Source organism: Macrobrachium nipponense, chromosome 8 (assembly GCF_015104395.2).
Source record: "Macrobrachium nipponense isolate FS-2020 chromosome 8, ASM1510439v2, whole genome shotgun sequence".
Lineage (NCBI taxonomy): Eukaryota > Metazoa > Arthropoda > Malacostraca > Decapoda > Palaemonidae > Macrobrachium > Macrobrachium nipponense.
In genome coordinates, this window is record NC_087203.1 from 24,623,876 (window position 1) to 24,651,734 (window position 27,859).

Genomic DNA, 27,859 nt, shown 5'->3' on the forward strand with positions numbered 1-27,859 from the left:
AATGCCATTGCCATCATACCAAGCATTAACTGAATTTCCCTTCGAGCCAATGCAGCAGTGGCCGTTCCATTCACCTCCCGCAAGCAAGTGACAGCCTCACAGACATCCATATTTCATGTTGTTCCGAATATTAACCTATTAGTGTAATTTGCATGCATGAATTTATCAAAATGTCATTTAAACATAATAATTGAAAACCTATTGCTGTTTGTGTTTGATCAGTGTAGATTATTTGATACAAGCTCGTTGTCCTCCACTGTAAGCCTACAAATATCGGAAACTTTGTTTATTTCAGACAATCGAGAGATAGATACTGATGCTATCTACCTAAAGCCTACGTCGGTGTGGAGAGATGGAACGAAGTATACTATAACCATTCTAAACGTTTCCGTTAACACCCGTCCAAAGTCACATTTTGAGAATACTTTAGAAAAATAATGAAAACAGTCGTAAATATGGAGAATAAACTCCACACGTGAGCATTGGTTGCCGTAATGTTACCAGTTTAGCTATTTGCCACAACAGATCAAACTAAACATTCTGAACTGACCGTTAACACAGTACTGGAAACCTCACGTGCCTCCCGAAATATTCGGCACATAAAGATAATCCACAAAGTATCTCGGAGCGGTCGGTAAGTCGCAAACTACAGTCTCCTCGAGCAATGCAATATAATATGGCGGGTTCTTTTCAAGGCCCGGTGACGGTTAACAGAGAATCTAAGAATGATGAGTGAAACGTCAATATTCCCAAGGATAAGTTCGATATAACGAGAGTATGAGAAGATAATTATTAACAATATATTAGTTTAATAAGTTAATAAGTGGTTGAAATGTCCGCAAGTGAAAGCATAAGCCCCAAGTAGGTTAGGCCTAACTCAGGACAGTATGTTTTAAAAGCACCTTGCAATAGCAATTGACTATTTCCTTTTAGGATAGCTGTTGAGTTGAAATCAAATGGCTAGACTATATTTCAGTGGTTATCAAAGCACTTCTTTATCTATTCTGTCCAGAATACCATCGTTTGATATATGTAGGATGGGTTGTAATGTACTTACGCACGCGGCGCGCGCACACAAACACACACACACACACACACACACACACACACACACACACACACACATATATATATATATATATATATATATATAAATATATATATATATATATTATATATATATATATATATAATATATATATATATATATATATATATATATATATATATATATATATATATAGGTACACTCGACAAGAAAACTGAAGATACAGTTTTCATTAGCTTTCGTTCATCCAATTTCCCATTTGTTTTTACTGAAAAGACATAATATCGCTAAAATTTAATCTAGAATATGAAAATACACTGCAAAATTAATATCCATATTAGTTAAAACTGCAAAAGAAAACCGTTCGGATACTTAAAAACACGATATATGTCCAAAGTAATTGGAATTTCTCAGATGGATTCGTTCATAGAGATCTGGTAGATAGAATGTGAATTTCTGATTGTAGTAACTATGTATCACGACGACAATATATATACTAGTTTTCCTTTATGAACGGGGATATTATTGTATCATTGTAAATGGTGAAAGCAATTATTTTTAGCTTCTACAACTCATGCTTGTATTCCAAAGCGTTTAATGTAGCTGACGTCAATGGCAGCCAATGTTGCCAAGGCTAAGGTAGGTTGAGCAAATCTAGTTGCATCCGCAAGAGCGTTTTCTATGATGTGAAGGAGCCCTAGAACTTCGACCGGGAAAGCGCAAGTCACTGGATACTGGCTTACGTAACGGATTTCACACTGATTACTTTGACGTTGACATGGATCGAATGCTAGTTGCTGTTTACAAAGCTACCGTCGTTAAGCATAAATCTTTATCAAAGTTAAAGTAGCATGTCAGCTCAAAGATTTTCTTGCTATATGCTCCAATTACAAAGCAGTTCGTAGTAGCCTACAGCCCAACACGTCTGCATTTCTTTGCTGCGAGGCTGAAAGATCTCCCAACACATCAGCATTATTTGCACGATATAAAACTATAATTGCCTGTGCAATGCATATTGAGTAATTTACTTAACACAGCTTTTTTCGGGAATGATTTGTGGACGAAACCCGATTTTCAAAAGTACAGATTATATCAAGAGAGCAAGAATGGCCGCAGCCTGTGTCTAAAATTTTCCACGTCTTTTTACAATCTTTGAATGTTATGGCAACTGTCGAATGGAATCAAGATTAGGGTATGAATTTCTTAGAGAATTGACTGAATATTCTGATCCTTCAAATTTAAATTTCATCTAGCATAGTGCAGCACGATCTTGGCAGTCATATCACCCGTTTCCCAGGTATCTGTGCACCGACTCACCGCTCTTCTTCTGCCTTTCCCCTTTCACAAGTCCGTCACCAATACTATAATTTCTCTCTCTCTCTCTCTCTCTCTCTCTCTCTCTCTCTCTCTCTCTCTCTCTCATTTCTAAAAAATACTTTAAAAAATATGTATTACCATCAAACTCCCAAAAGAAAATGTAATGAAATTAAGTAGTTATAAAATAGGCTAGCTCAAGGAAGAGATTTGCTCTCTCTCTTCTCTCTCTCTCCGCTCTCTCTCTCTCTCTCTCTCTCTCTCTAAAAATCTTTTACATTTGAAAAAATATTATCACTCAATCTTTCAAAGTAAATATAATGAATTAAGTATCTCTACAGATAGGCCTATGCTTGTGTCTCTCTCTCTCTCTCTCTCTCTCTCTCTCTCTCTCTCTCTCTCTCTCTCTTCTTCACTTCCAAGTTTCTCTCTCTCTCTCTCTCTCTCTCTCTCTCTCTCTCCACTTTTGAAACATTTGAAAAAAAATATTGTCACTTAGTCTCTCAAAGTAAATATAATGAATTAAGTATCTCTATCGATAGGCGTACACTTGCGCGCTCTCTCTCTCTATCGTCATAATATTTGATTCTTTACTGTATTGTTCCTCAGGATTTCCACGAGTACTGACCAAATTTTAAAACACTTTCTCTCATTGTTTAAGATCCGTCTTCAATTACGCATGACTGTTACGTCAGTTGAGTGTCAAACATTACTTATAAATAAGGTTTCACAGTAGGTTTTAAAAAAGGATGATCGATATTCTACCCTGAACTGACGTTACCAAATCCATATTAACGAATAATATAGAGCCTGTTTCTACATTCAAGTATAAATTATTAAAGGACCTCTTCAGAATCTTTATGGTGTAAAGTTAATGGAAATCTAGAAAGCAAAAATCGCTACGATTTTCAAGCTCCTCCCCCTTTCTAGAGTTGCCAGGTGTGGCATTATTGAACACTATATGTCCGAAGATTTAAAAAAACTGTATCTTAACATTTCCTTGCCGAGTGTACATTTTACATGTCCGGACATAATTATATTCTTACATTAAATATAACATGGATATTCTAGACTTAGTACCATTTCCTTCGTCTTAGCAGATTCTTACATTTAATATTGTACTTTCAGTTGCACACGTTATATTCCCTCATATTTTGTTTTGTTTTTTCTAGTATATATATTTTCAGGCAAATGGAAAGAAACATCGGAACGGGCAAGACTTGCTGAAAACTAGGTCTATAAATCTTGCCGTACACCCATCTTCGACGATTTCAAAATAAAACATGTTATCAATGTATTTTTGATTCAATAACAACTGCCCTCTTAACTAAATAGAGTAGAAAATGGAATTCTAAACACACAGGTTAGCCTCTCAAAGGCATCAGTTGTAAGGGCACTGAACTCACCTTCGCTCTCTGTGGTTTCTTCTCAGTGTGTTTATTTATACTTGATATTCCTTCCTTGTGTGTGCATGCAGAAGCTCTAGGTTCTTTCTAAAACAGATATAAAGTCCTTTTCGACCACACGCTGTCGTCACTCGAGAAGGGTAAACATGGCGAGCAGAGGAGAAGGTTGAACACACTTGAGCAATAGGTAGGTATACGAATGCCTGCTTCCTTCTCATTCCGTGATACTGAAAAAGCCTCCACAGTCCCTGGTTAGCCCTGTTTCCTATGAAGTTCTGTTCTCAGTACTCGCAACTACCACTACTGTAACAGGCCACAGGGCCCGAAAAAAAAACAAAAAAAAAATAAAAAGAAAACGCGGCACTGAAAGAATACATCATTTCTCTACCACCATCGCAATCTCACTGATAGCATAAATTTCTTCGCTTTTGCACCGAGGGAAACTGTGACGTCATCGGTCTGCGCGCACACCATTTTCCCAAGGAAAAACTAGCAGTTTATAGAGTATTTCGTGTCTGTTTTCAGACTTCTATATGTTTTTAATGCATGTTACTTATAGCCTGGACTTATGTGTACATGTTTGAGGTATTAGGATGTTCTTGTGTATTGTACAGTTACATACATATATGTATATTAATGGTAATTCATAATAAAAAATAGTTTTGCTCAAGTTAACGTTCTGAGCATTATTTAAGCAAATATTAAATTCTATTATAAAAACTTGTTTTAAATAATGCAACGAATGATAACTTGAGCAAATATTTTTATAATTAATTAATATTAATTATACGTATGCATACGTAACTGTACAATACACAAGAACACTTAATACCTCAAACATTACAAATACCAAGGCTATGTGCTTCTTCATCCAGGCCACACACACACACACACACACACACACACACACACACATATATATAATATATATATATATATATATATATATATATATGTGTGTGTGTGTGTGTGTGTGTGTGTGTGTGTGTGTATTTATATATACTGTATTTACAAATATTAAGCCTAAACATCGTTTAATATCAATTTCACTTTACATCGGGAACTTACACACTAGACGTTAGTGCTTCGTCAACGGCAGGATTCAAACCATCGCCTGGTTTAGAGCAACGTTAGTCAGGGCCTCTGACCGGTGAGACATCAAGTTGATGTTAGCTCGTGTACATAATGCCTGTCGAATTTAGGTTCTGTGCATAGAATTGATATCAAACCACCTCTGGCATTAGCAATAGGTAAGTTTGTAGTACTAGGCTGATTATGAGTTTTCACTCATAATCACACGTGTGAATTTTCAAAATGCAAAGTATTAAGCACAATTATCGTTTATATCCAATTCTCAACACTTCGAGATCAACTGACATCCAGGAGGAATTCTAATTGATAAGTGTTTCGTCGCTGGTAGGGTTCGAATCGTTTTTTGGTTTAGTAACAATGATAAAGAGTGGTTTTCACCACTAAGCCGCTAAAAGAGGAATCACTTATATCGATTCTTGCTATAGTACATATGCCTTTCAAATATGAAGGGAAATTATAATTGTAAGTCCTTCTTCACCGTCAAATTTCAAACCGTTTGCTTGAGTCAATATCAATATGACACCTCTCTTGATGACTCAGTGGTCAAGGTTACTGTCAATAATTGTTTCTCACAAGTCTGAAAACAAAAGCAACGACGGATATGTACACCGTGGAAAATAATAATCTCTCTCTCTCTCTCTCTCTCTCTCTCTATGAAAAATTTGAAAGTTTCTGAACGACACGATGAAAGTCTTGTCTTAGCATAAGTAATTTAATTAAACCATTAAGTTCATACTATATGTCGCTTATAGCGCCAAAGATATGCGGGTTAAACGTTATAATAAACAAAACATTTAGGGATCGGTGGAGTTAATCCCACCTTCCAATTAAAAACTCTTTCTTGGACAATGTGGAATATTATGAAGAAGTTAGATAGTTTTATTACATTTGTTTTAAGAATTACATTTGTTTTAGGAATCAGTTTTTCGATCGTTTTCCCACATGAATTCAAACGAAAAATTTCTTATGAATATTTAAAATAATTTTTTGGGAAATTTACAGTTAATTGAAGCTTCCATTCTCAGTGAAAGGATAGAACACCTTATTATATTTCTTGAAAACATTACTGTTTCGAGTATCACTTATGCATATGAGGGCAATAATGAAATGGAATATCATCAATAATTCCTGTAGCAACTATTTATTCTGAATAAAAAATACATTTTTTCTTAATAGATTAATTAATATATAGAAGGACTAAGTAAAAACCATACTCACTATTTATTTTTAATTATTTCTTTAAAAATCAATATAAGGCAAAGTAAAATCCCACCAGACTACCACAGAAGAAAGGGAAAATGCCCTTCAACAAAGCCCTTACCCAAAGTCATCTTATTTGGGCTTTTATGCCAGGACATGAAACCCATTTATGTAAATATGATCAACTAACTCCTCCAGACGATGGCATTTCCCACGCCTCTTGTGCCATCTGGTGTTTTCCCGGACGCAGAGCTGTGGATTATTTGGCTGAGCAGCTGATCTTTTTTCTGATTACAGATCAGGTTGTGTGAAAGTCTTTAAAACTGTGTTTGCTGCCGTAAATGTTAAAAGAAGAATAAAAGTTTATTCGCATATTCAGTGAAGATAATAATAATAATAAAAATTAATACTGGTGCTAGAGCTAAATGTTTTTAACATTTTGTGATTTTAATACCCTGCTACTTTTTACAGAATATATAAATTAAAGTTTTCATCCAGCTAAATGCATATTACATTTGTCTAATGTACCTCCGTTCATATTCTCTCTCTTCCATCTTGCTTTCCACCCTCTCCGAACAATCGTTTCATTGTGCTTTCTGCGAGGTTTCCCCTGTTGCACCCTTAAACCTTTTACTCTCTATTTCCTTTCCAGCGCTGAATTACCTCATAGGTCACCTTGTTTTGGCCTTTGGCCTAATTTTATATTCCATTCCATTCCATTCCACGTAAATGCACAGTGGCCTAGCAAAACTGATATTTATTTCAAAAGTAATCATTTTCCTCTTAAGATTCAACCACTAGCTCTATCAACTATTATATGGTATCCTTGTAATTATTACCCGTGTCATCTGTGCTACCTCCAATTGAAAAAAAACTGAATTTTACATAAATATTCGTTACTTCCTGATACAAAATGTATTCGATGTAAATTCACCATTGTTGAGAAATTTTCTTCAGAAATCGAGCTGCCTTTCATTATACACACAACACATACGCATTGAGTAAATGAACGGAAAATAATGTCCTCAAAACCACACACACACACACACACACACACATATATATATATATATATATATATATATATATATATATATATATATATATATATATATGTGTGTGTGTGTGTGTGTCTGTGTCGTGTGTAAATAAATCCTCTGTTAAAAACAGGATACGTCTCAAGTATAAAAGGCCCATTAAAAACACAGGTGTTTAAAGCTAAGGGCTATATTTCGGGGGGCTAGCTTCCACCATTATCAGGCAGTAAATGACAGAAGGCGTTACATTAGCGAAATATATAGTGGGAGATATTGCCCTAGTAGTATGCCTCACCTAAGGGCATATCTCCCACTGTATATTTCTGTCATTTACTGCTTGATAAGGGTGGAAGCTAGCCCACCGAAATATAGCCCTTAGCTTTAAAGCAGAGTGTTTTAATGGGCCTTTTATACTTAATATATATATATGTATGTATATGTATATGTATATGTATATATATATATATATATATATATATATATATATATCTACATACATACATATATATATATATATATATATATATATATATATATATATATATATATATATATATATTTAACTGTGGTTTTAAACTATGTACTTATGAAAAATTGGTATGGTAGCATGGTCGTTCGTGTAAGGCACTAGCAACACCCATTTTATCTCTCTCTCTCCCACTCCACAACACTCCCCCCCCCCATTACCTAAGGCAATTAAATCAGACGTGTGAACTACAAAAATACATTTATTTAAGAGCAAAAGTATTGATAAATATACTCAGGTTCTTAACAAAGAGATTAAAATTATGAAAATGTTGAACTCAGACAACTCACTCCATATTTCTCCTACAATAACCCACATTATTTTAGTCATAAAACTGGGCAAATCATAATACAGTCTCCATAGTAGCACCATGAAACAATAGTTAAGTTCCATATCAATCCCCCTTTGTTCCAGATCAGTTCCCCTTTCTCAGAACCGCCTGTTAGAAGACAGGAGAGCACCTCGATGAGCACAAGATTATAAATTAAAATCAAAAGATCATAAATCAAATCAAAAGGTCAAAGGAAATAAAACATCTTTAGAATATATATTCAAAATACAATCAAAGCCACAGAATAAGTATGCTTACCCATTCAACACAGTATTCACACACACTTTTCAAAAAGTACTTTTGTAGAAGCCATCTTGGCTCTGCCGCCTCAGTAATGATCTCCCACCTTGGTTACCTTACTATCTCGTTATATAGGGAAAAGCTCGCACGCACGCACGAACTCACACACATTGTTCATGCCCCAGGTAACTGCCTTCTAACCAGTTACAAAAGCACCTCTGTATTAAGCTCCCATGGCGACAGGATGTGGCACTGATCTGCTCAGGTAGCAACTTGACATCACGCCACCCAACAAGATGCATCAGCATTTCCTAAGCTGAGACGTCTTGTCACTTGGACCACTGTCTCCAAGGAGAAGCTAAACTGATGACCTACGTTCTAAGAAAGTCACAGCATATCACCTTACGATGGTGTCTTAAACATATTATTAATACATCCCTCTTTTTTATTTAATAACACACACACATATATATATATATATATATATATATATATATATATATATATATATATATATATTCATCATATAATAAGCGAATCCCACACAGGATTGTCAAGGAGCTAATAAAATACAATTGTTAGAGAGCGGTCTCGGGTACACAACAAGAGAAGAGTACCAGATGGTTAATTGTCAAAAGTGGTAAAATTAAAAGAGATAATCCAGGATTATCGGATAATCACACGGTCACAAACCTAAACAGATTTGACCTAACCGAAAATTACAAAGTATCTTTACAGTCCAAAACATGTAAAAACTGAATATATTAATTTTGTTGTTTATATTTATCACAGCTTTTTTCATTTATGAAAGCATCAAGGTTTAAATAAAACCAAGACTAAATTTAGAAACATTTCTTATTTATTTGACTTGATGAAACAAGATTCAATTATATTCCTTTTAACTGTCATTACATGGGATTAAGACTCTTGCTTGACTCCAGTTAATAGGATGATCTAAATCTCTCATATGTACGAATAATGCATTCGATATTTGCCCAGTTCTCACAGAATATTGATGCTGTTTGAGACTTTGCGAAAGAGATTTACCGGTCTGTCTGTGATAGACTTTATCATACATTTTGCAAGGAATTACACATATATGCAGCCTGGAAGATCTTTAGGAGAATTTTTGATTACTAAACTCTTGACATTAATATTACTGAAAACATTATTTATGTTAAAAAGCTTTAAATTCTAGGAATATCTAAAAAACCTTTCATCATAGGGTAATTTTAGAATGTTATGCTAACTAAATTCAAGTTTGTCATTAGTTGAATAAAATGTTTTTTCTAGCTCTTTTCCATGCCACATCTATATATATATATATATATATATATATATATATATATATATATATATATATATATATCATATATATATCTATATATATATATATATATATATATATATATATAAAATAGTGTGTGTGTATTATTTATAAGTGTTAATTAAGATTACAATTACTGCTAATTTTTGTGGCTTATTTCAACCTGATTGCGTTTCGTGATTTATCTTTATGCTTGAAAATTACGTCCACGCTCGTGGATGCACAAGGCTGCCATTAACCCAGATAAGCCTCATAAGAGGCATCAATCAGCCGAAATCTTGCTCCACCATTTATTTAATGTCCGTAGATTCATAAACGTTGACTAACGTAGAGGTGAGGACGATGCTTGGAATTAATATAATTACTTTACTTTTATTCGTGTACAACAAATTAACAGCATTGCATAACAGCTGATGAATACAACTGAAAATTATAATGTTTAATGAGGCCGGTATTTCGTCAAATGATCTTATTTTCTTAATTAAAGCTCCTAGATTCAGGAAACACTAAGAAATAAATATCCAAAGCTGTCACCTGAGGAAAGAAATCAGTCGTTGAGCAGCGCAATTCACGGGGTAAATGTGAGACTAAGGGCTAGATAAATATGGAAGCAAAACTCGGGTAATGGAAAGACTGCTAATGACGGTGATTAAAGGGAAATGAGGAAGTCCTGGCATTCTGAATCACGTCTACGAAAATATAAGGAAAGTTAAAGAAGTTCCTCTGCAGATGAGATAATGATGAAAAGGTAATGGAGATGGCTAGGACGTGTCCTTCTCAAACCCGCCTGAGAGAATACAACGTGGCCAGTTTCAGCTGGGCTCAAGTGAGCTCCAGAAAAGCTGGAAGACCCAGGCTTACTGGTATGAGGACTACGAACAGAGATGTTAGTGATGAGTGGAGATGAGTGGAAGATAGTGCATCGGAGATATATGAGTTGCGGAATTTCGTCATGTGGCGTTGGAGGCGAAGATCCGATTATGGCGATCAAGAAACCTGAACAAGATGAATACAATAGTCTAAAAAATGGGTGTGTTAGTTCGTATTTATATCAGCACAAGGGCCTTCATAATATGGAAACAATGCCGGATTTTTTTGCTAGTTTACAAACCAAGCAACAGATTTACTGAAATATTTCCCTCACTGCAAGAGATAAAAACGAATTTACGCAGAAATATCGTTCAAGCGGTGAATAGGTATTTTGCCGGAAAATGCAGAATTCGTCTTTTTTACGAAATTAATTCCTGGGAAGGTTGAAGTTTTCTTAACTAATATCGTCACTCATTCATCGTACACTACTATACTTCTATACCATGAATGATCAGGTACCACTCTTCTTTCCTGCGTTTATATCTCATTGCATTTCAGTATTGCATTATTTCTGAAGTTCACAGTTCTCCCTCTCTCTCTCTCACACACACACACACACACACCCACACACTCAGACACATTTAATGCACCACATGGCATCTCCTCTTGACTTAAATTTTTGTGACTGATTTTTCATCTTTAGGTTTCATATTATAACCAAGATGATCTTGACATCATCAGTTTTAAAAAAAAAGTATCTTTAATTTTGTTCCGATGAATTCTTGCATCCAAGAATTTCATCGGAATTCTTGCTAAACATCAGCATGTGTAAATAAAATGTTAAAAATGCTAAGTTTTATTTCAGTCTCGAAAAAAACAAAAAATACAATTTTAATCTAACAGTTAAACAGCCTCTCGTTTGTCTGGCAGACGGGTTGAGGCAAGCTCTAATCTCTGTTTCAAATTTCACTCTCTCATCTATTTCATATTCGAAAGAAAGTGATGTGAGCTTCTCCGCTGTTTGAATCTTTCATAAATATATCATGCGACTTCGTCTGATTCTCTCTCTCTCTTTCTCTCTTTTATTTCTTCTTAGATGAGAGAAAATAGTTGTCTCTAGTAATACCATCCTTCCTTCTTTTTCATTACTGACGATATTTTCTCTCTCTCTTATTCCTGATTCGTGCCCGTTACTTTCTCTCTCTCTCTCTCTCTCTCTCTCTCTCTCTCTCTCTCTCTCTCTCTATATATATATATATATTATATATATATATATATATATTATATATATTGTTACGTATGGCCCTGGCCTTGACAGAGGCTCCGATACGTAAAACAGGAAAAGTTGAGGGAGAACAAAGTGAATTTACTTGAACTTACCGTAAAAGGATTTATAGTGATAATTTACTCTAGAGGAAAGGTCGCCAGAAACTCAGCTAGTACTTTACCGCTATTTATTTACAAGAGGCTGCTTAACAGCCAAAGGTTAGGTAAATGCAACTGGTCCCCACATGGACTATTAATATCTCTCAAGTGAATGATAGCTGGCGCCAAAATGGAATTCGTAAAGCTGGTTTCATAATCTTGGGTAATGCAACACTTGCGGGCGGAGAGACTTGACACGTGACTCAGGGAATCTGGAAAAGGATCCCAGATTAAACAAGATAAGAGAAAAAAGGATTTCTTGCACAAATTTCGATTATTTAGTGCTCTAACACTGGGGAAAAAGGAAACTTTAATGTTTCACTGAGGTATGCAATGACTTCATTTGTCTGGGACGATCACACAAGGGAAGCATGCTGGCCATGAGGCAGTGAGAGGAAACAAAGTGATGAGTTCTTTTGATATAGAAGTTTGAATTGGGAAAATGGGGAGTAATTAGGCACTAGGATGTAAGGGACTGGCAATATGCTGTTTCACAAGACGTACCTGGAGTGCCGTGTTTCAGTGGATCTTTGTATAAAAATGAGCGGCCTGGCAGTGTCCAGGTCTGGGGCTTGGGCGCGCCACTAACGCCATGGATAGGCCTAAATGGAAGGCAGGTGGTCGGACATCCGTCCGAGGTCACGAACTGTAGCTGTCTGAGAGCGATCGCAGGCGTTTCTTGCCTGGGTGTTGGGGGTCAGCCTAAACCCCCCACGAACAGGGCAAATCTGGAAACAGAACATACAGCCAGAGAGGGTTTTTCACAGGAAAAAGAGCTTAAGATATAGGCCTAAGAAGTACCAGTCAGCCTACATCCTTCCTTTGAGATACGTCCCTAAAGCTGACAAAAGACTATATTCTCCCCCATTCCAACAGCAAATGCTTAACTCTGGACGGCTAGCTTTGGTTTCCCACCCAAACCAGCTGATATTTGGAGGAAGATAGCTGCCGTTTTACAAAGCAAAATAATGAATTAATTACTGGGTAGACGAGGAGTTCAAATAAACGTAGCAGCTCCCCCTGTTAAGAAGGCATTCACTTCCTTTCGGGCCGTGAAGGTCTTGGCTTAAATAAGTTGATCGTCTCGACTACCCAGTTCTCCTACTCTAACTTTAAGTTTTTTTGAGCAGCGATACAGCTAACTACAGTGACATATCTAACTTATAGGTGGAGATGCTAAGTGTACTAAGTTAATGGAGTAATGTAGTCTAGCCTAAGTAATAACTACGGGGTTGTCTGTGACGACAGTCTACTCTACCCCTAGATAAGGTTACTTGAAAATTCTTTCTGCTACTACCCTAATGCCCTGGTACTAAATCATTAGCCTAACCTACTCAATACAGTTAAATGGAGACGCAATCATTCCAGAGGTGTTGTACGCACAGCAGCAGTTCAGCGACGGAATTGTTAAATACATGATGTGAGGTAATGATGCGTGAGGATGATGAGTGGTTAGTTGACCAGGATGGAAATGCAATGAGGTAATTATGACATTTACATGAGTGTTAGTATCACAATTTCTAGGGGTTAGAGGGTTAGTTTACTGACAGAGATCAGGCTGGCTACCTTCTCTGGGTAGGTGCCAGGATCATTCTGCAAATGAATGTGACACTGTACTCGGCACAGGTGTCAAGGAGAGCATGTGGCTCTTGGTTAGTTTGTTTAATGATTTGTTACGTCCCTTCTTCTTCTTCTTATTCCTCCAGGGCCTGGCTATACCAGTCCTAGGAGTAGACGGAGGCACCGACTCTGGGTAAGGCCAGAAACGCCGTCAGGAGCAGCGGCAGTGGTAGCCTGAGGGAATGCAGGAGAACACCCTACTTCGCTATCTGCAGCAACCGTCGTAGAGGTGGAACCTACTGCAGGGGAGGCCCTCACTTCAGCTGCTGCGACAGCCGTCGAAAGGGGAAAACTCCAGGCTGACTCCGTGTCGGGCAGTTCCTCTTTTTCCAGAGGAGGTATGAAGGTAAGGTCTGCAGGAGGTTCATCCTCGGGCGACAGAGGTGAGGCTGAAGAAGAATTATGGGCTGGAGATTGGCCATGGGCTGCGGTAAGCTCCATGCTGTTGGAGGATCTCCTGTAGGAGGATCTTTGATTAGGTTAGGCGCCGGCGCTAGCTCAGGGCCAGGCGCAGAGGTCAAGTTCGGTGGTGGCTCTACGTCCAGGCTGGACGGAGCTTGGCACTGCTCAGTGCTGCCAAGTGGCACGGGCAGAGAGTTGAGGTCGACTGGACCTGTGGCGGGTTACTGGAGGTGCAATACCTCTCAGCGTGCCCTTGGTAATGGGAGACAGAGGCTCCTGTCTCTTTTGGATGGCTAAGCCTTGTGGAAAAATAGACAGTGTCCGCTACTGGTAGTCGGCTAGGGCACCTAGGGCCAATTCGTGGAGTGCCCTAGTACGCTGCAGGTCTTGCAACGGTACTGTGAATGATCAATCTCCCTCCTTGGTGACCGGGAGACTGTTGGCGGACAAACTTCCTGGAGAAGTAGAATTTTGGTGACTCCTTGCTTTGGAGTGATTTGACGTGGGGTTAGGACCCCTAGGCTTTTTGGAATGCGAGGGAGACTTCATGTCTTGCCCTAGGTAACCTCCTGGAATGTAGCTTGCAACTGCAAGGGTACAAACCTTGAAGAAGTGAGGTCTGGTGACCTCAATTGGACAGTCGGAAGGATCAATTTAATATGATTGATGCCTTCAATAGTGATTAGTTGCCGTCTATCGACGGTAGCCCCTCGGGGGATTCGGTCTTCCCGTATCAGGAAGATTTGAGCGCCAGAGTCGTCGTAGGCTCTGACGTGGCTTGGCGGATAATGGCCTTGGAGGGGTACGACGGTTTATAGGGCCCTTAGCTGGGGGTCCTAGTGAAGAAGGATTTGTAACGGCCATTGCGATGGCAGGAATATTAAAATTTGCGCACCCTCCATAGTTGGCAGACATGTGACCCTTGCGGCCACAGTCTCGGCAGAAGAACGTGTTCCAGAACCTCTTCCGTGGCACTGGACGGTAAGGCCGAGATGGCCCCACAGGTTGCGAATCTGTGGAGTCACCAAGGCTGGCAGTGTGCTCTGGCACAGGTGAAGAGTCCTCTCTGGCAGGTATTTGACATGGGAGGTTAAGGAAACCTCCGTTGAATCACCCTCGGAAGCAAGTCCGGGGTCAACTGGTGGGCTTACCTCTTCCAAAAGGGAGGAGGTAGGCGGTATAATGGTAAGAGGCTGAGATGGTGCGGAAGAAACTTCGGGCTCTGACACTGGTCAGGGCCAGGTTTGCAAATAGAAAGGTGCGGGGACATCGGAGGCAACTAGCCTCTGAACCTAAAATTGAGGTTTTGATTATGAGGCATGCTGCAGGGAGCCGGTGCATCTGGATATTGTGGGTAGCTGTCGTCCAGGGGCGATACGGCTTTAGTAGATCTCGGCCCAATATCACCTGATAAACATCATGAAATGGGTCAACTACGCCCAGGTGCACAATGTGGTTTCCCTGGTCTCCAGGTCCAGAAAGGCATTTCCACATTCAGAAGGACCGAAGGAACAGAATAGAGGTTACCGTCAATCCATTCAAACTGAATTTCTTCGTCCGTCTGGATTTTGGCACCCCTAGGCAATGCCTTTCTTGAAATGAGGGAGACCTGGGCTTCGGTTGTCGGCCATGACTTGTACCCACTGATAGGCCGTAGGAGACCTGTTCATCAGGCAGGGGCTATATGGTAGCCTTGGAGAAGTTCACCCTGGAGCTCTCTTCCCAAGGTAGAGATCGACTTGGGCACTGGTCTGAATCCATCAGCATGCCCATGCACACAGCAAGTGGTGCAGAACCTCCGCAACCACCTTCTTACCGGGAGTCCAGCTCATGGTCTGGGGCTTAGAAACTTGCCGAGAGATTTCTTCATCTCTGAGAGCTAGCTCACGCTTTCTCTCTTCTCACGTGCCTTCCTTTCTGCTTCTCTTTCTTCCTTTTCTTGCAGGCGCGCGGCATCCTGCTGCGCCTATCCACTGGTCAAGTGCTGGTCCAGTGTAAACCGGCCTCCTTGCCCAGAGTTATGAGGGCTCCGAGCTTCTTAGCTCTATGGCAAAGAAGTCGCGGGAAGCAGGGAAGACATTTCCCTTAGGCTGTAGTAGAGGCTCGGATAGAGTTTGAAAATAATGGCCAGGGAGGGTACTGAATGAAATGGAGTGCCTTACTGGGTAAAGGGGCACTCACTTGGAAAGTGTTCTGCGATGTGTAGAGAAAAAGGTCTGAAAAGACTGGGTGCTCTGTGGCACTTGGGAATTGTCCCGTAAGTTGGTGGCACTTCTGGGATGGCACCTTCTGATGAGGTGAAAAATCAAATAGAGTGTGCGGCGTACGTCACACTTAAGGGCGTTCCAAACTTGGGAGACGCTGGAATGGGCTACCCTGTAGGTCCAATACAGGTGCAATGGCACTTATGGAGGCGTTCCTTGGGCAGCACTAGTAGTGCTGGTATTGCGGCACTTCGGGAGGCGTTCCCTTGTTGAGTGATCCAAGATAACGGATACAATAATGGAATGGGCGTTCCATAGGACGGATACGCAGGTATAGGGCTACCTGTACGGCCTGTACAGGTGCATGGCGCTTCAGGAGGCGTTCCTTTTGGACAGCACTAGTAGTGTGGTATTGGGCGGCCCCACTTCGGGAGGCGTTCCCTTGATTGGTTGATGTCCGTGGATAGCGATACACTAATGAATTGGGCGTTCCGTAAGGACGGACACGCAGGTTTGACAGCACTTAGGGCTGTATTGCGGCACTTTGGGAGGCGTTCCCTTGTTGAGTGTTCTGAAGGATCACTGACCCTTGCCACATGGACACACTAATTACTTGGGCGTTCCGTAAGGACGGACACACAGGTTCTGCGGCACTTTGGGAGGCGTTCCCTTGGGGAGTGTTCTGAAGGATCACTGACCCTTGTACATGGACACTAATGAATTTGGGCGTTCTGTAAGGACGGACACGCAGGTAGAATGGCTACCTGTACGGCCTGTACAGGTGCAATGGCACTTATGAGGAGGCGTTCCTTTTGAAGCACTGGTATCGTGCTGGTGTGTCCCGGACACTACATGCAGTATACTCAATTATACTGAAGAGAAATGGCACTGCTCTTGGCAGAGTGTAATAGTGGAGGAGAGAAAGTAAAAGGTGGGAGTACTTCAGCAGCCAGTCGATGGACAGTGCCAAGAATTAGTGGCACTGTAAAATGATAAGACCTGACGTGCACTGGTGGTGGCCAGTCCTAGACTGGTAGGCCTCCTTGTCTGGAAGTAATGAATTTGCGTGGCACACTGTGCGGGTTGTGCTTGCGGTATACGCAAGTCTTTTGTGAAAAAATTAGAAAAGACCACTCGGGCAATGACAGGTAATGGTAAATTGAAAATGCTCAGTCCTTTGCTGAAGTACTCGGTAAATTAAATAAATGCTTGCAAACTGCAATGGACACAGGCGCGTACGTATCACGCTCAGTGTAATGGAAACACAAGAGACTAAATAATGTTAATTCTGCATGCTATAAGTAATGTGCTTAGTACTCTTGGCTTCGTGAATAATGGTTCTCTCTCTCTCTCTCTCTGAGAGGGTGAAAATGATAATGACAAAACTCCCTTGTATTTAATTGAACATAATAATGATAGTTTTAATACGACGCAACTGCGTTAAATGATTTACTTACATTAGCGATTACTGAAAGAATTGCTTTTGGATACGTTTTATGAAAATGATAACGCGCTCGCGGTGTGAACGATTTTTACGTTTACTGGTAGCGGCTTGCGCTTATGAAATGATTTGCGTTTCAATATCAATTTTACTAAGACGTGTTTTACGTTAACAATTCTTGTAATTTTACTGTACTTTGAAGATTTATGTTAACTTTACGTAAGGATACTAGGTCCCTGTGACAAGTGAAAATGACGGTAAGGATTTTAAGCTGAAATGTTAGCAAACATTTGTAAATGGAAAAAGGTTACGTTTAGTACGAAAGGAAATGAAACTTTCGCTCAGCGAGCGAGTGAGCGATGCTAGGTGAGACTCGTTGAGGCGAGCAGAGCGATTTGGGCAGCGTGTCGTTCAAACAGCTGATTCTCTGTAAACGCGAGGCGATTTACAACACGAAATTCAATTTCTTATTCAAGGCGAATTACGTTAATTTCTCTGGCAGAACGATAGATACTAGTACTGAGATTAATATTATTTACGTTAAACTTTCAAGACTTACGTTACTTTGCTTAAATCGTTGAGATAATGCTTAAAGGGATAAAAAACATGGCTGCGCTTTGTGAGACCGAAGGTTGGTGGCAGGCCTGAGAGAGCGCCTGCGTCCAGCTTACAAAGTGGCCAGCTTGGGCGGTTACCAACACTTGGAATGAAACTAAGTTAAAATGAATTCCCCTAACCTATCACAGACAAAAGAATTGTACACTTTCTTTTGCCTTAACTATTAGTAGAACACTCGTAACTAGCTAGGCTTTCTTACACAACAATAAACCCTGGCAAAGCACTTCCTAGTTTTGATCTAGTACTTTCTGGCATCTATCTGCACACGTGCTCTGTCTCGTCAGGCGAAGACAATGCGATTTACAAAATAACAGAATTCGCTCGGCGCTCTGGCCATTACAGTTTAATAATATTTCTCACTTAACACTTATTTAAAACACTTCGTAATAAAAATACTTAAACGTACCTTAAGCTAACATTTGTTATAAAATAATCATATTAAAGAATGGTATACCTTACGTGACCCAGTGTGTGTCTTCCGCTGCAAGTGTGCTTTGATGTTTTACAAGGGATAACACGATTTACAAGATTTTTTTAAGCAAGCTAGGTTCCAATCCTTGGCGAGGTCGACATTGTTACGGATTAAATTATTATTATTATAAAGTAGTTTTACCAGACCACTGAGCTGATTTTTCAGCTCTCCTAGGCTGGCCCGAAGGATTAGATAAAATGCCAGGTCTAGCCCTTAGGCCAGAACTGGGACCAAATTGGTCATTCAGGATAAATAAAAAAAATTGCACAAAGGCAAACGCTTTCATACTAGAACACACACACAATAAATACATTTACTCATGTTCCCTTACATACATACTAAAACGGTATATTAAAATTCGGAATTAAGTTTTTAAATTTTTGAAATTTTGTTTTAAAATTCACTAAAAAAACTTATATTTTATCAATTAAATTGCAGTTCCTCAGAAAGTCAAAATTGGAACTACTGAAAATGTGAAAAGATTCTGTCAAAATTTCTTTTATTGTTTTATTTTCCAAAAGTGACAGTCTCTGCTGGTCATACTTTGGACACTCGCACAAAGACATGTCTGACTGTACCAACTCCTTGCACTCTGAACACTCTGGAGCAGGGTCGCGTGGGTTGCTCATCAAGTGCCCATGTGTCAGACGAGTGTGGCCTATACGGAGGCGTGTCAGGATTACTTGAGCATGTCTCTCTCTTTGATATGCTGAACTCCATTTGTTAACATCCTGTTTTATTTGTTTTAATTTATTATTTTCAGGCTCTTCAGCCCATACGTTTTGCCATTTATTTACAATTATTGTTTTTATATATCTTATATAATCACTGGTGGGGATGTTTACATTTGCTTTTATCATTTGGACTGCTTCTTTAGCTGCTTTATCAGCCTCTTCATTTCCTCTTATCCCCACATGCGCAGGGATCCAACAATATTTCAATATTTTTGCCATTTTTTATATAATTTGTGGAGTTCAAATTGAATTTGCTGTACAATATTATTTTTTTGAATTGTAATTCTGAAGAGCTTCTATGGCACTTCTCGAGTCACTAAAAATCACAAAAATTATTAATTGAAGTTTGCTTTATAATTTTTGATAGCTACTTTAATTGCACACAACTCTGCTGTGAAGACTGAGGCATGATTGGGTAAAGAAAATTGATATGTTTTGTTCTGCGATATAGCTGCATATCCTACGCCATGTTGCGATTTGGACCCGTCGGTATATATTGCATAATGTGAACTTTTTTGTCTTATATGTTCTATGGTTTTTTGTTTATGGTGTTCTGGGGTATATATGGAACTTTTGATAAATATTTCAAGTGAGTGCAAGTCTTTACTTTAATCATAGTCCAATGAGGTGGTAACTTTACTATTGGAGGTACTTGTATATTTATATTTAATGACTCGAACAGTCTATTAGTTCTAATTGGGAAAGGTGGTGAATGATTGTTTATAAAGACATCCCTTAACTCAAATAGACTTTTAGTTGGTGAATCACTTGCCTTGATTCTTAATGCACTTTTCATGGTTATGAATTCTCTATGGAGGGATAGTGGCAGTTCGCCGCATTCAACTTGTACAGAGGAGAACTGGCGAGGATCTAAATGCTCCTGTGCATATTCTTAGGCCTTCGTTGTGAATTGGGTCTAATATTTTCAGTGCTGCTTCTGAAGCTGACCCGTATATTTCACTTCCATAATCAATAATTGATAGCACTGTTGCTTTATAAAGTATAGTAAGAGTATGTCTATCAGCTCCCCAATTTGTGTGAGAGAGTTTTTTAATTAGGTTTAATGCTCTTTTGCATTTGATTTTATGTAAGTTATATGGGTTTTCCAGTTGAGGTGTGCATCAAATATTAAACCTAAAAATTTTGCAGTTTGGCTAATTGGTATATTATGGTGTCTCATTTTTAATTCTGCTTCTTCGCCTTTTTTCCAAATTTTACTTTTATAAAAAATGACCGCTTGGGTTTTTTTCTATGGAAAATCTAAATCCTACTGATGAGGCCCATTCATATTTTTATTATAGTTTTATTAATAATTCTTTCTGCATGTTTTATGCGTGATGCTGTTGTAATATATTGCAAAATCATCCATATACAAATTACTCTTAATTCCAAACCGGTAGCATGGTTACTGATGTTGTTAATTGCCAATGTGAACAAAGTACCACTAAGGACGCTACCTTGTGGTACTCCATTTTCAAGTGGAAATATTTTTGGAAAAAAAAACATTATCTATTCTCACCTGAAAAGTGCGGTCAGTCATAAAGTTTTTTAATAAATTTAGGAAGATGGCCGCGGATGTTATATTATGTAAAGATTTTAATATTGCATACTCCATGTAGTGTCGTATGCCTTTTGAATGTCAAAAAAGACAGCTATTGTAATTTGTTTCTTTCAAATCCTCTACGTATATGGTCTTCCAAACTACACAGAGAATCTAATGTAAAGACCTATTACGTTGTGAACCAAACGTGTAGGACTTAAAATTTTATTTTCACGAATGTGCCATGTAAGTCGTGCATTTACCATTTTCTCCAATAACTTGCATATACAACTTGTTAATGAGATATGTCTATAATTATTCACATTACTAGCATCTTTTCCTGGTTTGGGTATAGGAATTATTATTGCATTTCGCCATTTGTCTGGAAACAAGTTTTGGAGCCATAAATGATTGTAAAATTTTAATAAGTATGATTTGTGCCAAAGGTGCTAGGTGGCAAATCATCTCAAAGCAAACATCATCTCCTCAGGGGCAGATTTATTACTGTTCAAGAGAGCATATTCTAACTCTTCCATATTGAACTTTTTATTATATATATCTTCCTTTGTCTCAAAATTTAGTATAATAGACTCTGCTTTGTTTTTTACTTTTTTTAAATGTTTGTCTAGATTTTCGTCACTACTTATTTTGGCAAAACTTGCCCCAAGTATGTTACTTATTTCGAAGGGATCTAAAATTTTATTTCCATTATCTAATATAGCTTGTCTGGGTGGTCTAATGTTTTGTTCCATTTATTTTTCTGAATTTTCCCATACTTTTTGAATGGATGTTTCGTTTGTTATTTCTGACACATAGGACCTCCAAGATATTATTTTACCTTTTATTACTTCTTTTCTAAATTTGGCTGATATTTTATTATATAAAGGTTTTAATACATCTATTTCTAATAGTAAAATTGTCATTTTTAATATATTTTCTTCTGTGAATGGTTTTGATTTATTAACTTTATTGAATCTTCTGTTTAGAGTATCTAACCTTCTTGCTAAAGAGTGTTTTTCTCGTACTAATTCAGTTAGATCATCTGACCACCAGGGGACTTTAAGTTTTTTATTATGGGGTTTTTGAATGAGGAATAGCTTTGTCTGCTGCCTTTTTAATGAAGGACACAATGAAATCGTTCGCTCATTGTGATTTCTCAAATAATCATACGGCGGTATTTATCGGTATGAAAGTAAAATATGTCCCAATCTGCCTTTTGCATGTTGTAATGTGGAGAATATGGTTTTGGTTCATTATTTAATAAGGATATTATTATGGGAAAATGGTCACTTGAGTAGGAGTCATCACATATCTTCCAATCTAGTCTGTCAACTATATTTGTTTGAACAAAGGAGTGACTCTACTGTGGAAAAGTTCCATGGTTTGCTGGAATAATATGTTATTTACTTCGCTGTCATTCAGACAACAAAGATTATTAGCGTTCATTAAGTTTCTATTTTTGCTCCATCTTTATCTGGAGTAATGTTGTTATAGTCCCATATTGAGTTATGCGCATTGAAATCTCCTACAATTAATATTGGATTCTTAAACTCTTTTATTATTTTCTGTAATTTGTTTAAATCATACTTTTTATTAGGCTGATTGTATAAGTTAATTATATCAAACACATTATTTTCTATTTTACTGTAATCGCTGAAATTTGCATTCAGTGTAATCTATATCTAATTTGTAGTATAATTTTATTTTATGGACATATATTGCTGTTCCTAAATTATTTTCATTTTCCTGTGATGTTGTAGCTAATAGATATATTTACCTATTTTTGGAACACGTTTTCCTATGTGTGTATACATATAATCATTGGTTCATGTTCGCTAATAAGTCGTTGGACTTCCCCTAAGTGCATTCTCGTTAATAATCCATTTATATTCCATTGAATTATATAACGATTGAATGGTGTAATATAAGTGGTCAAATTACCCTAGATTATTAAAGCTGATATTTTCCTAAAATTTTTTTTATAAGTTAATTTGTATTTTTGTAGGTCTTGATTCATTTTTGTTGTAGTTTGAATCTTACTTTCGTTAACTGTTACTTTTTTACTATCTTGATTTGATTTTTCCATTTTGATTTTCTTTAGAATATTATCTACAACACTGATGTGTTTCTCTTGTAATATTCTAAGTGTTCAATACACATACAACCTTCTTCATGAGATTTGATATTTGTTTTTCCTTACTCCATTCCTCATGAAATTTCTTATGGTGTTGGTTAGGCTGTCTTTAGTTATAGTCTTATTTTTGTGCACACATTGCTATAAAGCATTTACTGCAGCCGCATGTATCTTCATGTTTCTCAGTTTGTTGTTTTTCCTTGTTTTTTTCCTGTGGCGCCTATAATTGGTGATGGTTGAATTTCTTCGTTTTCACTGTAGTGACCTGGTATTTTGTTTTGGTTTTCCATTTCATCTGAATTTTGTGATTCGGTTCCTAGAGGTACTATTGTTACATGGGAGACAGTGGAATATTAGTGTTTTGTTTCTGAACTTTAGCTTTCGGCGAGATTGGTGGGTTATTTATCTTTTTACAGACTTGTTTGGTGGAATTAGGTGGGGTCTTATCCAGTTGCCTCTTTCGAGTAGTAGTATCTGTTTTTTCACATTCTTGTGATTTTAATTCTCTTGTTTTCCCTCTATGTCATTATCTATTTCAATTTCCGATAAAGAGCTAAATCGATTTTCCACAGTCGTAATATTATGTATGTTTGAAGAGTTCTTTTCATCTTGTATTTTTTGTGGTGGTATTTCTTTATTCTCAGTTCTGGTATTGCTTGTTCTTTGAGGTCTGCATACCTAAATTTCTTAGCTGGGTCATTTATCCTCTCACTTTCAGTTCTAACTTTGCTTCTCTTATCGTCATTCCAGTTCGTTCTTGTAGTAATTTAAGTTCTGTATTGTAGATATAGAACGCACACAATTTAGATCTGGCATGATGTTCTAATCCACAATTTACGCATTTGGGTTGGCCACAGTCCCAGCGTGTTTTATGGTCCTGCGAGCTGCAAAAGGCACATCTATAAATATTCCTGCACTTAATTGCTGTATGACCATATTTGCAACAGTTCTGGCATTGCATAGGTTTAGGAACATAAGGTCTTAGTTCCCTATTTAATCCTAGCATTTTAATTTTTAAGGGTAAGGTTTGGCCACTGAACTTTATCTTGGCTATTTGATAGTTTGACTTTTGTCTTTCCTGCTTGGACCTCATATACTTCGCAGTCTTCAAACATTATTGTACCTTTTCTTTAATGAATCTAAAAGTATTAATCTATCTAATGTTTCATCCTCAAGATTTGGTACTACTACTGTGCCTTGCACACTGTTCATTGTATCATGCCTTGTAACCTTTATATTTATGTTATCTATATTTTTTTATACATTGATAATTTCTGATTGGTTTTTGGTTGTTGTTTCAACCAACCATTCCTTTTTTTTTAATTTGTCTTATGCTCATCTCTTGCGATGGGCATCGATTCAATAGGTAATTTTTTAATTTTAATAAAGATATATCTTTGTCAGCTTCTAAGTTCAAAAAACCTTGACCAGTTTGACTCCCCAAAGAGAGAATCAAAGTGAATCAAGGTTGGGTCCTGGCGATATCTATTTCTTTTGGGTTTATTGTATGGTAATAATGTCTTAATACCACTCTGATTTTCATTATTTGAGTTATCCTGAGAAACAGTCCATTGCCATGCCATAAGTCGTTGTGAGGTTAATTTTTTTCTCCATATATAGTATTACAAAAATTTCATCCAGGATGAGGTCCCTCTCACCAAGGAGGCCCAACCGGGGAGGGGCAATGCCGTTACACACACTGGTAACTGCCCTGGGTCCCTCACCTGGATATACGCCATACCCACAGAGCTTAAGGGTCGTCAGTCCATGAGATCGGGACCCAGCACTGTGGGCATGGCTTGACTTAAAAATTTCCCCCCTCGCTCAACCACGTCAGGTACTCTAGTTTTACGGGTGGAGAGGCATGCCATCCACTCCACCCTCCATCAAGTTAAAAGAGCTGTCAATTCAATAGTCCAAAACCATGCCAGGGTCGTCAACGAAAGAAGAAGGAGGGAAAGGGGAAAATTTATAAGGAGGAGGAGTAAAGGAGGTTAAAGGTCCCAATGTTCAGTTGGATCCACAGCAGAGAGAGTAGGCGTAAAGGGGCATACTCTCTCTGCAGTGGATCCCTAAGCCCCCCACCTCGTCAAGGAGTTGGGATCAGGGGGATACGGATTAAATGAACCAAAAGGTTGGCTGATAGCTCAGGTAATTCTTTACAGCTATTTATTTACAAGAGGCTGCTTAACAGCCAAAGGTTAGGTAAATGCAACTGGTCCCCACATGGACTAATAATATCTCTCAAGTGAATGATAGCTGGCGCAAAATGGAATTCGTAAAAGCTGGTTTCATAATCTTGGGTAATGCAACACTTGCGGGCGGAGAGACTTGACACGTGACTCAGGGAATCTGGAAAAGGATCCCAGATTAAACAAGATCAGAGAAAAAAGGATTTCTTGCACAAATTTCAATTATTTAGTTCTCTAACACTGGGGAAAAGGAACTTTAATGTTTCACTGAGGTATGCAATGACTTCATTTGTCTGGGACGATCACACAAGGGGAAGCATGCGGCCATGAGGCAGTGAGAGGAAACAAAGGGATGAGTTCTTTTGATATAGAAGTTTGAATTGGGAAAATGGGGAGTAATTAGGCACGAGGATGTAAGGGGGGGGACTGGCAATATGCTGTTTCACAAGACGTACCTGGATGCCGTGTTCAGTGGATCTTTGTAGAAAATGCGGCCCTGGCAGTGTCTCAGGTCTGGGGCTTTGGGCGCGCCACTACGCCATGGATAGGCCTAAATGGAAGGCGGGTGGTCGGACATCCGTCCGAGGTCACGAACTGTAGCTGTCTGAGAGCGATCACAGGCGTCTTACCTGGGTGTTGGGGGTCAGCTTAACCCCCCACGAGCAGGGCAAATCCTGGAAACAGAACATACAGCCAGCAGAGGGTTCACAGGAAAAAGAGCTTAAGATATAGGCCTAAGAAGTACCAGTCTGCCTACATCCTTCCCTTTGAGATACGTCCCTAAAGCTGACAAAAGACTATATTCTCCCCCATTCCAACAGCAAATGCTTAACTCTGGACGGCTAGCTTTGGTTTGGTCCCACCCAAAACATCAGCTGATATTTGGAGGAAGATGGCTGCCGTTTTACAAAGCAAAATAATGAATTAATTACTGGGTAGAGACGAGGAGTTCAATGAACGTAGAAATATATATATATATATATATATATATATATATCTATATATATATATATATATATATATGTATATATATATATATATATATATATATATATATATATATATATATATATATATATACACACATATATATATTATATATATATGCATATATATGTGTGTGTGTGTCTTTCTCCATCACTCATTTTGCATCATCATATACTGACAAATGTAATAGCTGGGCGCATAATGCGGAATCTATCCAGATTGACAATGTGTGATAAAACTGTATTGCTTAAATCTAGATGCTGACAGAAACCTTATGAAATGAGGCAATCAAATCTTGCTTTGGTGTGGCTTAATTCATTCCTTTGTACAAAGTAGGTAAGTAGGTTCCGGGATATGAACACAAATATACCATCGGGAAATGTCATTGTAGAGGATAATATATACATTTTACTGTGCCATTCCCTAGACGCTAACAAGAAAAATTATCATTAAGTATCATGATTGTAGCTGTCACATTTTGCGCTCCTAATTAAAATTCCTGATTTTATCTTTTTTTATTCCTTCTTTGTTATTTTATTCTTATTTATTCCTTCCTCTTAGTGATTTTTATCATTATCCTTCCTTTCGGTTGCTTATAGTATCATTTAAATATGCTACCCCTAAAGAGAGGCGACGAAAAGTACCAATGAACACAGTTTTTCCTTCTTGACGCATGAAACAAATGGGTGTTTGGCACCACAAGAAACAGCGAAGGCAAAATAAAAAGAAGTCATTCACCTCCAGTCGAAATCACTTCAGCGAAGAAAAGCCTCACGATAAAATCTAGTCATCCCACGTCTCGGTTCTTAGGTCATTTACAATAAAAATCAAGCCAGAAAAAACCATTGACAAGGAATTGCTTGGGTAAGCACTTGCCTCAGCGATCTCTTTCCTCTATTCCTCTTCCACCTTTCTTTTTTTTCTCCACTTCTTCTGCTTTCTTTTTCTCCCGTGGGAGTCTTGCCTCATTGTAGATTCCAGGGGCGAAAGCACAGCAGTCGTCCAGATGAGGTCGGTTCGACAAATTCTCGTGGATTTTTCGTTAAAACGAAATAAAAGAACACTTTGTTATCGCATTCCCTCACTACTTCTCTCTTTTGTTTCTGGGTCTGCAATATAAATCATGCACTTCATAGTGATTACTGCGGATATTACCTGCAAAACTCCATCTTCTTCTTTTATTTTTGTTTAGATACTTCTAAGGATTCAAAATGCAGGAAATGGAAAGATCTCGCAGTGAAAAGTGAGCACTAAGAGTCATTCGGTCTGGATGGGCCTTCTGTGACGAGAGAGAGAGAGACACACACACAACTCGCTTCTTGAAATAAAAATTAACTGTTTGTGTGAGAACAAAAGTACTCAGTTTGGATATCGTCGCGTTCTTCCGTTAAGGAATCATTAATTTTCAAAATGCATTGTAAGGACTGAACGACTTAATTTTTACAAATCACAGAATCGTATCATAAGATGTATTGTTAAATATCAAAGTAGAATTTCTTTTAGAAAGGTTATTTTAGTCCTTAACTATAGAATGAAGTTTTAAAGGCTTAACAGTTTTTCAGTAGGGCGGAGGCAAGGGCTGGGCCATCACCCAGTAGCACAAACCTAAACTGAGACCTAAAGGAAGCGTATAATACACCCCTGTTACCCGACATCTGCCTTCCTACCCAATCCGACCCCTAATCCCATCTACGACGGAGAACCCGCTTCAGAAGGCAGCCGCCCCACCGAATCCGTCGCGTGTGTCCAACATTGCCAA